This window comes from Chanodichthys erythropterus, chromosome 3 (genome assembly GCF_024489055.1).
Source record: "Chanodichthys erythropterus isolate Z2021 chromosome 3, ASM2448905v1, whole genome shotgun sequence".
Classification (NCBI taxonomy): domain Eukaryota; kingdom Metazoa; phylum Chordata; class Actinopteri; order Cypriniformes; family Xenocyprididae; genus Chanodichthys; species Chanodichthys erythropterus.
The window spans coordinates 64,570,504-64,584,045 of record NC_090223.1 but is presented as its reverse complement, the minus strand read 5'-3'; the positions used below and the strand labels follow the sequence as shown (position 1 = coordinate 64,584,045).

The 13,542-nt window shown below is 45.2% G+C and overlaps 1 protein-coding gene and 1 pseudogene across 1 annotated transcript in view; one reads left to right on the top strand and one right to left on the bottom strand.

The window, feature by feature from the left end:
• The window catches only part of LOC137005239 (uncharacterized), a 615,607-nt pseudogene that overhangs the window by 435,762 nt on the left and 166,303 nt on the right, over positions 1-13,542 (top strand).
• LOC137007197 (tripartite motif-containing protein 16-like protein) overlaps positions 1-13,542 on the bottom strand; it is a 28,145-nt gene that overhangs the window by 1,625 nt on the left and 12,978 nt on the right. The gene's annotated exons all lie outside the window — the stretch shown is intronic.

Genomic DNA, 13,542 nt, shown 5'->3' with positions numbered 1-13,542 from the left:
GTCCTATGAAATGCTACTTTTTGGATGCTTTTATATACTGTATCTGAAGTCTCTTTCCCGACAGCCACTACAGTCCCACAATGAGCTTTCCTCAGGACGTGCCGTTTCTGGGTTTGTAGATTTAAATGCTAATTAGGAGGAGAGAGGCGGGGCAAGGTGGAGGGTGGGTGTGGCCTTAACCAGCTTGCTGCTACGGGACCATGCGCTAATGTTGACAGTGGATGTATCGCAATGGCTCGCAGACACGCAGTCGTTCGAGCATTTCAGTTTGACCCAAAATCTGATCCGGATGAAGAAGTTGCAACTCAGCGGATACAGGAGGACATCTCCGAATGGTTAGTTTAAAACATTGTGTCTGGTATTTTAGTTGGTTTATGTATGCTGTTACAGTTATTATCATGTAGCTAATGCTAGTCTACATTGTTGGCTCTTCATGTTTCTCTGATTTAATTATTAGCTATAGACACTAACCAGCGCAACTAAATTAGTCCTCTGCCATTATTACAAATACCTTTTTGGATAGGTGCCGTTGTGGAAAATGTGCACAAATAAACAATAAACATCATTTATCTGTTTACATATTTTATATTTCATAAATCTTAAAAGTTTTTGCAATCTTTTTCAATTACATCAAGATTCCAGATTGGGCCATCTGAGCTTTCATTTTCTCAAACACGAAGCAAAACACCCAGGGCTCGGTCTACACCCATCGCCTTTTCTAGCCACTAGGGGACCATATACAGGCTAGGGGAACTCATATTAATGTTAAAAAACCTCATGAAGTGAAATTTTCATGCCATGAGACCTTTAATAATTCAAACATACAGAAAAATGTTTTTTATTTAAATTAGACAACATTCCTTGTGTACATTTACAATTTGAATGCATCTCTCCGTCTGTGTGATGCACACAATGATTCAATGATTCAGTCGCTGTTCTGACACTGTTGTGCTCATGTCTTTCAATTCATAACATTAACAGAGTAAATAATAAAGCTAAAATGTAAGTAATTCATTGCAGAAAAGCATCTCTCAAGGCTCTGTATACTTCAATCTAAGTCATTCTTCATTTAGAGGTAAATATCTTCCAGTAAGTGTATCAAACAACACAAGAACTGTGGATTAGTTGTTTGATTACCCCCCACTTACAAAATAATCATGGCCACCATACTGAAGGGTTGTTCCAAATTGAAGTGCTCAAAACGTCTCAGGTTACGTATGTAACCATAGTTTCCTGAGAACCAGGGAACGAGACTCTGCGTTGAATACTCAATGGGGAACGTCACACGTGATCCGATGTCTGAAAGTCAACTATCCAACAACTCCAATCCCTATTGGCCGCCGACAGCCTATGACGTAATATGGCGTGACCCGGAAGTATAAAGGAGCGCCTGGAGAAACAGTCAGTATCTATCATCTTGAGGGACTGTTCTGCAGGCAGGAAACCCGAAGCATGGCAAGGAAACACAGAGTCTCATTCCCTGGTTCTCAGGGAACTATGGTTACATACGTAACGTTCCCTTTTGAAAGGGAACTCGCTCTGTGTTGAATACGCAATGGGAAACAATACACCCACGCCGCTATGCTTGAGGAGAGTGCATGCCAAATAATATGGCTGACAAAATGTTGAGCAGTTTCGAAGGAAACGCTTACCAACTCACCCTCGGGTCACACCAGGCTGTCAGAAGGCCTTCCGCAGAAGGCCTACCAAGGCTGCTAAAGGCATTTGGAACCAACTTTTCCGAAGAGAAAGTGATCTATTTTTAAGGGAATGTGGCCAGAGAACCAAAAGGAACCCCGGCCAGTCACTAGAGGGGAACGAAGTCACACCCAATGCCACCAGGGAGGCCGACCTGGTCTGTCATAGGACAAACTTAGTCTTGGCCAACCCTGTCTGAGTAAAGAATCTCCATAACGCATTCTTGATAGAAGAGAGCAGGTAAGAGTGACTGCAGAAAGGCAGGAGCAACTCAGACCCACACGTAGAGACGGGCATCCTGGAGAGCAGAACTCAGCTGAGTGCTATGAACCCTCGTATTGAGAGGAGTATAATCCACTCATCCTAGGATCTACTCAACGCTTAATTAACGCACTGAGGAGGCTGTGCGCTAAACACCTGTTCATACAGGGAAGCACAAACCAGCCTAGGGCTGAACCTTAGGAGGAGGCCTGATTAAGGCCTACCACCTTGATCAGCTTAGGGAACTAAGCACTATTACAAACATAACCCTAATAGGGAAGTGCAAAGCTCACCTACCTGACACAATCCAACGAGCAGTGTACTCAGTAAAAGCACCTTTTTACTCTTTAAAGCAAGAGGAGTATAGCGTACACCAACACATATTAAGGAAGACCTGGAAGGGCCTAGGTGCTAGGTGGTTCTTAGCTCAACTAGAGTAGGAATCAGACTCAGGAAGGCAGATGTAGATTAAACCAAACTTCAGTTAGGTTTCACTACCATAATCAACCTGAGGGGCCAGCCACTCAAAATACTGGGTAAAAGCACCCTGTTGCTCTTAGAGCGAGAGGAGTACATGACTGAATTTACAACGGAGGCCGAGGTAAGCCTACCTTAGTAAACACGTGGCATCAGCAAGTGGCTACCATAACCATACCACCCAAGAGGTTGTGTATTAGAAATTTCCAAAGAGGGAATACATGAAACGCTGCCAAACATCGTGAACAGGCCTGTTTAGGGCCTATCTGTCGGCGATGGGGCGTGGCCGATGGTGGCATGGTTTCCCAGGCATCCTGCCAACAAGTTGACTAAAAAAGGAGGCCTTGAGGAGCCTACCATTCCAGCAACAAGTGGCGTTCAGCCTGTTTGCAAATTAAAAACACCAACCGTGCCAACATGTGGACTAAAAAGAAGGCCTGAAGGGGCCTGCCTATTCAATGACACGTGGCTCCAGCTCGTGAATTTAAAAGGGGACCAAGCTACAGGGAACCAGCTCTAACCCAACATAAATATGGGAAGCTAACTGCGACCTGCGCTAGGCTACACATTACAACAGGCAATGTACCCTAAACGTGACTAAAGGGAACCAAACAAAGCCAACATGGTCTAAGGGAGGCTATAAGGCCTACTACCTCAAACAGACACGTGGCAGGGCCTGTGGCAGTGTAAATATGTGAGCAAACTATGATCAGTTAAACAGCATTGTAGAAAACAACTGCTAACTAGAAGGAGGCTAAATATCATAAAGCCTACAATCCGAGTTATATGCAATACAGCTGCTAACAAGATCACCAAGGAGGTAGCTAAATAGTAGGGGTGTGACGAGATCTCGTCTCACGAGATCTCGTGAGACTAAACTGTGACGAGATTTCTCGTCGAGGCGAAAAGTAGTCTCGTGATGTTGCCATGACAGAGTGGTTAGGATGATTAGGAAAGAATATGCCACCGCTACGTTTTCATTACGCCTCCACTGTCATTTTGCTTTGTATTTAAATAATAAAAAAAAACATTTAATCCAGTTGGATAACGGTTGCTGCCGCTCCATATTTACAGAGTTACGCGCGATCGCTGAAAGTGAAAGTAAACAGGAGCGAGCATTCAAACGCGATCTCAATACCCCGCATTTTGAAAGCGGCTCCCTGATGAATACAGGTATCTCTCAATATGAAAGCTATTTTAGGCTGGGCAGTGTAGTTGTAACCATCTCTCAGCTCTGTATCAAAGAAAATGTGGTCTTATTTGCACTTTGAATATTGAGATAGTGTGTTTATGGTTGCACTTATTGTAAAGTGTTACCATGAGAACGAATAACAGTTTTCTCTTAATCTTATTAAGCACAAACAATAAGGTTTCATTTGTTAACATTAGTTAATGCACTGTAAACTATGAACTAACAATGAATGACTATTTTTATTAATTAACAAACAAAGATACAAAGATTAATAAATACTGTAGCAAATATATTGCTCATTGTTAGTTGATGTTGGTTAATACATTAATGTTAATAAATGAGACCTTATTGTAAAGTGTTAACATTTTTATTTATACTGTTTTTATTTCTATGATCAGTTTGTGGAAAGGAGTTCAGTTAGGAGGTCAAAAGTTGTAGAAGCTCATAAATCATGTACAGTAAGGCCTAAAGAGACTGAAATCATACAGAAGAGAAGTCAGTCAGTTGAGTTAGTAGCAAAACCTTTTTCAGTACTTGAGTATTGTTGTCTTTTACTGCATATGATAATTCATACTCAGAAAGTAGAACTGAAATGACATTCATGACAAGATTATTAGTTAAAACATTTCAAATACACCTGCAGAATATTTTTTTCTAGTCATGATTTCACCATTGAGGATTTCTTAAAAATAGTGTGTAAAAATCTTGTCTCGTCTCGTCTCGTGAGATACCTGTCTCGTCACACCCCTACTAAATAGATACCAACTTCCCTCAAAAAGTGGTTCTAACTACCCTGAGTATGCAATCCAACAGGTGATGCACTCAGTGACACAAATAAACCTCTTAACTGGGGAATATATAGTCATGCACGTCCTGATATTGCTGAGTTAGATGCGTTCCTGGGTCAACATATTTTGTTGATCCTGGAACAACATTCTAGTCTGAAAATTTAGTCTTAACCCTATTCCTACCCCTAAACCTAACCCTACCCATAAGTTATCCCAAAAATCAGAGGGAAATGATAGATGAATAACACTGATGTAGAAGCATCAATTCATGATTTTAAGCCTAAACTTGACATAATCTGTAAAATTGTCCCTCAAATCTGATTGGTTGATTTGAATGTTGTTCCAGGATCAACAAAAATGTTGACCCAGGAACATGTTGAACTCAGCAATATCAGGTTATGCCCTATGCGTACCTATTTCTATGACGTTTATTTCTGCACTGAAAAAAGCCCTGTGATCTGTGTACATTTTGATCATTTCATTTCTTATTTGGAATGGAATAACGAGAAATGAAAAGACGGCTTGTTTATTCGGTTTTTGTTTAATTTAACCCTTTCAAGCGTGAGTGTGTTTTGTTGTTTAAAAACATTTATAAATTATCTTTATCTTGATCCATAATGCGGGCGCCACCATCTTAGTTTGCGCCGCAGATCACAGAATACAGAATGTGAATTCATCAGTTTCTTCCGAATACATATAAAAGTAAGTGGCTGGTGAACTGGAAGAATAAAAGAGTAAACTTTATAGTTACTTAGGCTCATTGTGTGTGTCTGATATGATTAAATGTTGGCAAATTATATTTGAATGGATTGTTATTGCCGCTTCCACTCATGTCTGACATCAGTGTGTATTTTGCAAACTCTAAATGTGATGTTTTATTGGTGCTTATGTGTATTTAAATGTCTGAAACCTTAAAAAAAACATTATGTGGATGAAAACACTGCATATGACAAGTGCTGAGCGTGTCCATCTCAAAGCCAAAGCGCAAAAGCACAGTTTGAATCTGGCAGTTATGTAACATCACCCAACATACTAAATCCCATATGTGGGACTGTACGGTTCAAAGGGTTAATAAATGGAAAATTAGATTTTGGCCTGATTTCTAATTTTTTAGTTGTGATTTATAAATCAGTTTATGGCTTTGATATTTCATTCGCACATGTGGGAGGTGCCGAAACGCCCCTTTCATCTGATTGGTCAAACCGCGCCGTCTTCAGGACGGCCTTATTTCTGCCAGGTAGAATAAGAGTCGGTATGGCATTGTCAAATCGCCCCACTTTATAAGCTTTTGAAATGAAAAAAAAAAGTTTATATAATATGAATGGGCATCAAGAATCCTTGATAAATCCGTAAAAATCAATCATGACCATGAGAACATGTCCATAACATGTCCACTTTTTTTAAACGTATGTAATATCACTCACTTATATGGTGATTTTATGTGTTTGCATTGGTGATAATTTACATCTAATTTCTAATTTTGTTCATGGAGATAACATGGACAGTGTGTCATGATGTAGTGTGCTGACATCTACCGGAAAACAAACATTAAAAATTAAAATAACTTGAAATTTTAAGAACAGCCACTAGTTGGCTGAAGAGCATCACTCATTTTTCACATATCTATTTGTATAGGTATCTTTTAAAAAGTTTTTATCTAGATTTGAGTTTAGACATTATAACAATATATGATCACTGAAGTATTTTTTTTTTTTTTTGCAATTATGTCACAAATACAGTCAATCTGGAACATGGTGTTGTGTGTGTTTGTTCTCTATTGTGGATGTGTTATGGTGTCACCCCTTCACTTCTGTGGGTGTTCTGTATTGTAGCTGATTATTTGTTTGACAAAATATGTAACAGAGACCATTTTTATAATCTCAATTTCGAATCAAGAATCATGCATTGTTGTTACGATAAAATAATGTTTTGCTCATCACATCGACCAATTCATACAGAGCCAGATCAGCCTCAAAAATAATATATTTACAAAATAACATTCATAAATGCACAGCACAATACTACGGAGCCCCTAAAGGGACATAGTGGTGGAAAAAATTTGGGATGAGATGAATATTTTTTTTTTTTTTACTTTTCCATCGCAAAACATTTGCATTTCCCAAAACCTGTTGTGAGATCTGACAAACACTTCCTGTTTGATTTCCCACTGGCAGTGGTTCAGAAAGCTCAGTGTTTCGGTCCGTGTATCTTTTGGTCATTTGTTTTTTGATTTAATATTGAAATTGGAAAATGTAAAGAACGTATCAGTTACGACTGTAACCTTTGTTTCCTGAAGAGGGAACGGGACATTGCATAGAAAATGAGGCTGTGGAAACCCTCTGCGTGATTGCGTCATGAAGAAACGAAACTGGTGCCGCGTTCATTCCATAAGTAGAATAAGAAAGGCGTGGGACATACAGCATAAGTGTTCTGAAAAATGCGGAAACCGGAAGTACGTTCAAGGTGATATTTTGTGTGTTCCCAGTAAACAGTACGTTGTGACGACGTCGTCAGTTAGTCATCATTTGGTCAGCGTGACATTACTTTATGACAACGTTGTGAGGACGTCATGGTAATGTTCCATTTTTTAGAATCTTAGCTAATGTTCCAGAAACATTGTGGGCACGTCCTCAAAAGACCATGGAGAACGTTGTAGCGACGTGGTCCATTGGTCTCCTGATAACTTTCCAGATATGTAACTTTTTGTGTTCAAAATTTACAAAAATTATTCAATGGGAATGTACAACATGAATACATTTTCCAAACCGTGTTTTTGTCTTACCCTGAATCATTATGGTACACCTATAATAAGTGTTTATATTCGGACTATTTTAGACCAGTCTGGTAGGAACTGCTGCAGAGTAGCACAGTACCTGGTACCCAGTAACTCGTCATAGACATAAACAGCTTTTATTCATCGTTTTTGCCCATGTGACACTAAATATCACGTGTGATGAGTAATGTTAGTGCAGTGTTTTTGGTTTTCAAATTTATTTCATAAATAAATTCGGTAACGCTTTAGATTACAGCCAGGAAAGTCCTGCGTAATTACAACAAATTTACAGCATAACTTTCAATAATTCTAGTGTAACTATACAGTAAATACGTGTAAGTATAGGGGAACAATATGTAATATGTAAAGGAATAAAGGGGTAACAACAAGGAAAATATCAAATTATTTATACTGTAAGTATTTTATAACTAAGGGGTACTTTCACTGTTATTATAATAGACAGCCATCTTACGTTTGGGAGCAATTTAGCAAAAAAGTGCACTGATTAAGTTGTTTCAAGGCAAGTAAAAAGAACTATTGTAATCTTTTTAATACATGGGGAAATATGCTTTTGTTTCATGTAGTTACAGGGTAAGTATGACATTACGGGCCGTAAATTAAAGTGGAGCTTGTTACCCTTTAATTTCATGTAGTTACAGGGTAAGCGATTAAAAAAACACAAACAGTCATATCACTGTCACAGACATGCCAGGCTCCACCTCACCACAGTACCCACGCACCCAATCACCAGCGTACTAATCACCGCCACCTGCATCTCATTCACTCTGCAATCACCAGCACTACAAAGCCACCACACTCACACACACTCACTGTCCGGTCTCGTTTGCAATACCTTGTGTTTATGCTTACCTTAAGGACTCCCCTTCATCAGACTTACCTGCTCCAGCGATCTCCTTCGTCTCCTGGTCCCTTCATGTGCTTACCCTTCTGTGTGTGTGAGTGTCTCCAACGTCTCCCTTCATCTCATCTCAGCTCCTGGATTAACAAACCATACAAGGACAGTATTACTCTCTATTCATCTCTCAAGAACCTGATAACAGCCATAACCTCTCTGTGTTCACATATTATTCAAATAAACTCACCTGGATTGCTTTTATCTCTGCCTCCGTGTCTATATCATAACAGAAGTAACAACTAACGGCATGAGTACTAACGATCCATTCCAGGAACTCGTGGACGTGCTGCGTCGAGCACTCACACCACAGCCCTCAACATCGTCATCCCTCAACACGGCTGTCTCCGCACCCACCAGCACCGCTCCTTCACCTGCATTCACCGCCAGTCCCATGGCCAAACCGGCGCCCTACTCTGGATCGGCGGAGGAATGCAGCGGATTCCTTCTCCAATGTGAACTGGTCCTGGAGATGCAGCCGCACCTCTACACCACAGACACGGCTAAAATAGCGTTCATTATTTCACAACTGCAAGGGAAGGCTCTGCAATGGGCAGATTTGTTATGGACCCAGAAAGGCCCAGTCGTCCAATCCTATTCGGCGTTCGTCTCCCACTTCCGGGAAGTATTCGGGAAACCTCTGGCTGATTCCGCGACTGGTGAGAAACTTTATAATCTAAAGCAAAGAAACCTATCTGTTAACAAATATGCCTTGCAGTTTCGAACGCTAGCCGCCACCAGCGGATGGAACGAGCAAGCCTTCATCACCACGTTCCGTCAGGGGCTGGAACCCTCCGTGCGGCTGCATCTCGCTGCATACGAGGACTCCGCGTGGGGTCCCGTATGCAGTCGTGTATTCAAGAACACCAGGGCCAGTCATCCACCACCAACCTCCTCCGTCGGTCCGAACCCGTCAGCTCTCCAGAACCAGCCAACGAACCCATGCAAATAGATCATTCTCGTCTCACTCCAAACGAAAGACAAAGAAGGCTGGCCCTGAATCTCTGTCTCTATTGCGGAACTATGGGGCATAATCTCTCCACATGCCTAATACGTCCTCCTCGACCCGTGGTGAGTGCAATATTTCCCTCCATTCAGAAAATGAAACCACTCACTACAACTGTAACCCTTACTGCTGCTAACATCTCTGTTCCAGTGGTGGCGCTCCTTGATTCAGGGTCAGCCGGAAACTTCATCTCAGGCACCCTCTGTAGACAACTCAACCTTAAGATCTCTCCTTCACCGACGAGCTATCAAATCCACTCCATCACGGGCAAACCCCTAAGCCGCAAACACATCCGTCACTGCGTGGGTCCACTTCAACTCAGCATCGGAATCCTGCACACTGAACACATCCATTTGCTGGTTCTGGAGGAATCCACCGCTGACGTGGTTCTAGGGCGCCCGTGGTTGGAACTACACAACCCCAACATCTCCTAGCGCACGGGTGAAGTCCTGAAGTGGGGCGATCACTGCTTCCCAGACTGCTTCCCAGCGCTTCCCGTTCCGAAATCTCCACTCTCCAAGCCTCTTCTCGTGAATGCCACGTCCAACGAGAGCCCTGTTGAGAAGCGCTCCGTGGATGTTCCCCCTGACTACGCCCCTTCAGTGTCGTTTTCTGCCCGCAACGCGCCTCCAAGCTTCCTCCACACCGGCCATGGGACTGCGCCATCGATCTGCTGCCGGGTGAACCAGTGCCCAGGGGACGCATATACCCCCTGTCCATACCGGAGGAGAAGGCCATGGAGGAATACATCAAAGAGGCACTCGAACAAGGTTACATCCGCCCGTCTACTTCCCCTGCTGCTTCAAGCTTCTTCTTCGTGGCAAAGAAGGACGGAGGCTTGAGGCCCTGCATCGATTACCGTGCACTCAACAAAATAACCATAAAGTTCCGCTATCCACTTCCCCTCGTCCCAGCGGCCCTGGAACATCTCCGCGGTGCCACTGTGTTCACGAAGTTGGACCTCCGCAGCGCGTATAACCTCATCCGGATCCGTGAGGGGGACGAGTGGAAGACCGCCTTTGTCACGCCCAGTGGACACTACGAATACCTCGTGATGCCGTATGGCCTGGTCAACGCCCTCCGTATTCCAGGATTTCATCCACGAGGTGCTCCGGGAGTTTCTCCACAAGTCCGTTCTGGTTTATATAGATGACATCCTCATCTACTCCCGGAGCTTGGCCGAACATCGCCACCACGTTGCGGAGGTCCTCCAGCGCTTACGGCAGTTCCATCTCTTCCTCAAGGCTGAAAAATGCTCATTTCACCAACCCTCCGTCCAGTTCCTGGGGTACGTGATTGATCACAGTGGCATCCGGATGGACGAGGGGAAGGTCTCCGCCATACAGTCCTGGCCCACTCCTACCACTATCAAAGAACTCCAAAGATTCCTAGGCTTCTCCAATTTCTACCGCCGGTTCATCAAGAATTACAGCACTATCGTCAGTCCACTCACCAACCTACTCCGTCACCAGCCCAAGTCTCTGTCCTGGTCTCCATTAGCCACCAATGCCTTTGAGACCCTGAAGAAAGCCTTCACCACCGCTCCCCTCCTCGTCCACCCTAACCCGGACCTCCCGTTCATAGTAGAGGTGGACGCATCTACCACCGGAGTGGGAGCGGTCCTTTCACAGCAGCAGGGGACACCTAGTAGACTCCATCCATGCGCCTTCTTCTCCCGCAAGCTCAACCCGGCGGAGGTCAACTACGACATCGGTGACTGCGAACTCCTGGCCGTCAAGCTTGCCCTTGAGGAGTGGAGGCATTGGTTGGAGGGAGCTGCTCACCCGTTTCAAGTTCTCACTGATCACAAGAACCTCGAATATCTGAAGGCCGCTAAGAGACTCAACCCTCGCCAAGCTCGCTGGGCTATGTTCTTCTCTAGATTCAACTTCTCCATCTCCTACCGTCCTGGTTCTAAGAATACGAAAGCTGATGCCCTATCTCGCCTCTATGCTCCTGAGAAAAAGCCCGAAAAACCTGATACTATTCTGCCGGAGTCCATCTTCGTGAGCCCAATCCAGTGGTCCGAGGAAACCATTCCCTCCGCCAATGCCTCCACACGCACTCCGCCGGGTTGCCCACCGGGCTTGCAGTACATAACACGGGCACGTCGCACTCCACTCCTGCACAACGTTCACTCTTCACTTGGCACTGGTCACCCGGGGGTCAAGGAGACCCTCTCGTTGCTCAAACAACGCTTCTGGTGGCCCAACATGGCCAACGACGTCAGGAGGTACGTGCAGGGCTGCAGGGAGTGCGCCATCTCCAAGAGCCCACGCCATCTTCCCACCGGCAAGCTCTTTCCTCTGCCCGTTCCTGAGAGACCCTGGTCACACCTGGGAGTGGACTTCGTCACCGACCTCCCCGAGTCTGACGGTCACACGTGCATCCTGGTGGTAGTAGACCGCTTCTCAAAGTCCTGCCGATTAATACCCCTGGAGGGTCTACCTACCGCCATGGCCACCGCAGAACTAATGTTTAATCATGTCTTTCGCTATTATGGATTACCTGAAGACATCGTCTCCGACAGAGGACCCCAGTTTGTCTCCCACGTCTGGAAAGCCTTCTTCTCCCTCCTGGGTGTGACCGTCAGCCTATCGTCTGGATACCATCCTCAGTCGAATGGGCAGACGGAACGGAAGATCCAGGAGATCGGCCGCTTCCTGCGTACCTTCTGTCACGGCCACCAGAACTCCTGGAACCAGTACCTGGGTTGGGCCGAGTACGCACAGAACTCCCTCCGCCAAGCCTCAACAGGACTAACACCCTTCCAGTGCGTACTCGGCTACCAACCCCCGATGTTCCCCTGGGACGGGGAACCCTCCGACGTTCCGGCAGTCGACTACTGGTTCCGGGAGAGCGAGAGGGTGTGGGACTCAGCTCACCACCAGCTGCAGAGAGCCCTGCGCAGACGCAAGATGGCAGCCGACCTTCGTCGCTCCGAGGCTCCTGACTACCAGCCGGGGCAGAAGGTCTGGCTGTCCACCCGAGACATCAGGATGCGTCTGCCCTGCAAGAAGCTGAGTCCCCGCTTCATTGGCCCATTCACCATCCTTCGGCAGATCAACCCCGTCACCTATCGTCTCCAACTCCCAGCACAGTATAGCAGAATTCACCCTACATTTCACGTGTCCCTACTCAAACCTTACCACCCTTCTGTTGTTCCCTCCACAGAGCCTGACGTGGCAGCCGCCGAGCCCCCCCTTCCACTTCTCCTAGAAGACGGCACAGCCTACGTGGTCCACGAGATCCTGGATTCCCGGCGCCGTGGTGGTAAACTCGAATACCTTGTGGACTGGGAGGACTATGGTCCCGAGGAACGCTCATGGATTCCCAGGAACGATATCCTTGATCCTCTTCTGTTACAGAACTTCCATACTAACCATCCAGACAGACCTGCCCCACGACCCAGGGGAAGACCACCACGACGTCGGGGTCCGCGGCCCTCAGGAGCGGGCCGTGGGAGAGGGGATACTGTCACAGACACGCCAGGCTCCACCTCACCACAGTACCGACGCACCCAATCACCAGCGTACTAATCACCGCCACCTGCATCTCATTCACTCTGTGGTGGCTTTGTAGTGCTGGTGATTGCACTCACACACACTCACTGTCCGGTCTCGTTTGCAATACCTTGTGTTTATGCTTACCTTAAGGACCCCCCTCATCAGACTTACCTGCTCCAGCGATCTCCTTCGTCTCCTGGTCCCTTCATGTGCTTACCCTTCTGTGTGTGTGAGTGTCTCCAACGTCTCCCTTCATCTCATCTCAGCTCCTGGATTAACAAACCATACAAGGACAGTATTACTCTCTATTCATCTCTCAAGAACCTGATAACAGCCATAACCTCTCTGTGTTCACATATTATTCAAATAAACTGACCTGGATTGCTTTTATCTCTGCCTCCGTGTCTATATCATAACAATCACTTGGAAACCTTTATTTGAAAAACAACTTATTTCAAAACAGATTTAAAGTTACAACACTTCTTAAGCCGGGGACACACCTAACGATTAGCTGTAACATTCTAAGACTGAACTGAACAACCATACCGATTGTTTCCTTCGACTGGAGCCGATTTTAATCGTTGACAGTCGGAAAAGAACACAAACGTTTATGATTGAGACCGCTGCTAAGCAACACACTGTGCGCGGGATCTTGAAAATGGATGTAAACTAGGGTGACCACCCGTCCCGCGTAGCGCGTGCGCGTACAGCGTTTGAAACCCAATTCATGCGTCCCGCAAATTGAGACCGTGTCACGCATAATCAATGCTTGCTCAAAAAAAGTTGGTCGCTCTATATCCTCGAGCCCCAGGCAATCAAACGAACATTACTTTACTTCAGCACGCTACTGTTGCCACACCCACCCCTGAGTTGAACTGATGACTAGGTTGTTGTCAACTTTTTCATGGTTGTCATGACAGCGTACGCG